The sequence below is a fragment of the Gossypium hirsutum genome, chromosome D09 (assembly GCF_007990345.1).
Source record: "Gossypium hirsutum isolate 1008001.06 chromosome D09, Gossypium_hirsutum_v2.1, whole genome shotgun sequence".
Taxonomy (NCBI): domain Eukaryota; kingdom Viridiplantae; phylum Streptophyta; class Magnoliopsida; order Malvales; family Malvaceae; genus Gossypium; species Gossypium hirsutum.
The window spans coordinates 15,554,274-15,556,569 of NC_053445.1; the positions used below are offsets into that span (position 1 = coordinate 15,554,274).

The 2,296-nt window shown below is 34.7% G+C and overlaps 1 non-coding gene across 1 annotated transcript; it reads right to left on the reverse strand.

Annotated features, from left to right (window-relative positions):
• Nucleotides 1–1,545: 1,545 nt before the first annotated feature.
• On the reverse strand, nt 1,546–1,651 carry LOC121221543 (small nucleolar RNA R71). Its single transcript, XR_005918933.1, has one exon. It is a non-coding gene; the product is annotated as a small nucleolar RNA R71 (small nucleolar RNA).
• Nucleotides 1,652–2,296: the final 645 nt, after the last annotated feature.

Sequence of the window (2,296 nt, forward strand, 5' to 3'; positions counted from 1 at the left end):
GTTATTAAGTATTTTCGCAATTTTCTTTTATTTCTTGTTTGCAAACGACGATACCTCGAAAACTGTTAAAGTATTTCACTAGTCCAAGCATATCCAATTTATCGACGGACCAATTTCTATCTTTCTCTTATGTTAATTTAATTTGTGTGTTTTGCATGATTAGTTTAATTTTGATAAAGATGAGAATTGAAATGATATCGACTAAGTCTTTTAGGGAGATTAATGAGTGGATGTGGGAGTGATTAACTGAAGATCGAGGGTTTTCCCTATGAATTAGTTGGTATAAATTCATGTGTTCTTAAACCCTAGGATTGATGACCCTGGGAAGTAATCTAGGTTAAACAGATCTGACGACGAGTTTGGCGAGTAAATCTTGATTTATCATAGTCCAGAAAGTGAGGTCAGAAGATAAATGAGTATTGGTCGATTAGTTAGGTAGTAGAGGTCGGAAGGTAATACTATCTAGTTAATAACTAATTCCTAATAAAACCCAAGATTCAAAGTTAATTACAGCCACTGAAGAGAGTTAATCTTTTATTTGTTATTTGAGAGTTTTTCGTTTGTCAACTTTGTTTTAGTAGTTTCATATTTATTTCATGACTTTAATCTTTAGATTTAATTATTGTAATATAGTTTTTAATGATTACTGTTTAGACCTGATACTGTAGATGGTATTTTTAGATTTAATTCAACTTCCTTTGGGTACGATCCTTGAAGTATGATCCTTGGAGTACTTCCAGTACCCTGTTGTACATTTACTAAATTACAATTTGACTCCCATACTTGCGGACACCGTTTCTATTTTTCTATATCTTTTTGTTGCAATATTTCCAGTCAAACATTCGTACGTTTGGTGGCAGTCAAGTTGTTGACGCCATTGCTGGTGAGGTTTTAGCATTAAATTTTATTTTTTGCAATCAGTAGGGTAAATAGGAATATTAAAAATTATAGATATGATTTTTAATTTATTTTATTTTTGTTGATTTTAATTTTAATCTTGTTTATTAATTTTTATCGCTGTCTCCAATTTTAGTTTATGACCCGAAGTGGAAGAATACAAATTGAGCCATATCCTGATCCGAAGCAAATTCTGAGATGCAATCGTTAGTTGATGCAAAATGATCCACCCGTGGTAGTTGATTTTCCTTGAGAAAATCCACTGTTTGACAATCCACTTGAATCACAAGCACAGATCTGTGGGAAGGTACTGATGGCTCAAAGGACGTTGCATGAGTACGCACTACTAACGCTAGATCCCATGCAAGGCAGTATTGAATGTCCGATGACTGATGCCAATAATTTTGAGATCAAGATGATTATGATACAAATGATCCAAATCAACACCTAAAATGATTCCTCCAATTGTGCGACACTTTCAAATACAATGGGGTAACGGATGATGTTGTTTGTCTTCGGCTATTTCCCTTTTCCTTATGTGACCATGCAACTAAATGGTTGGATTCATTAGAATCAGGTTCTATAACCATGTAGGACGAATTAGCAGGAAAATTCTACACAAAATTTTCCTGATAAGCAGATCCATTCAACTCCGCCGTGAGATCGCCAATTTCAAGCAATTGGAAGGTGAAAATTTATACGAAGCTTGGGATCGATTTAAGTCACTATTGAGGAAGTGACCCCATCACAAAATGCAAGTGTAACACCTTTTACCCGTGTTCATCGCCGAAACAAGGTAAAAAGTATTATCAAACATAAAATACATATTTTCATACAATCGAAGTTTTTTTATAAAATTTTTGACATAATCCCTTTTAAAATGTCTAATCCCTCCTGCAAATTTTCAAATGCAATCTCAAATCAATTCAATATTTCAACTAATACTGTAACACCCCGTACCCGAGACCGTTGCCGGAGTCGGACACGAGGGGTTCACAGACTAAATTCGCTTACTATCGCAGTCCATTTTAAAAATTTCCAGACAGCTGGCTAACTGTGTCGCTGTCACCTTAAAAATCATATCTTGAGTTTCACAACTCGAAAATCAGTTTCGTGATTTTTACCTGAAACTAGACTCATATGTCCATCTAGATATTTTTTTCTAAAATTTTTGGTCGGGCCAATTAGTACAGTTTATTAGTTAAAGTCTCCCCTGTTACAGGGTGCGACTACACTGACCTTCATGCATTACAATTTGTATATCTCCCTGTACAGGGCTTCAATACTGATGCCGTTTGTTTCTATAGAAACTAGACTCAGAGAGGAATCTATACATATATGGCATGACTCTAATTGTCTCTGGTTAATTTATAATGAATTTCCAAAGTCGGAACAGGGA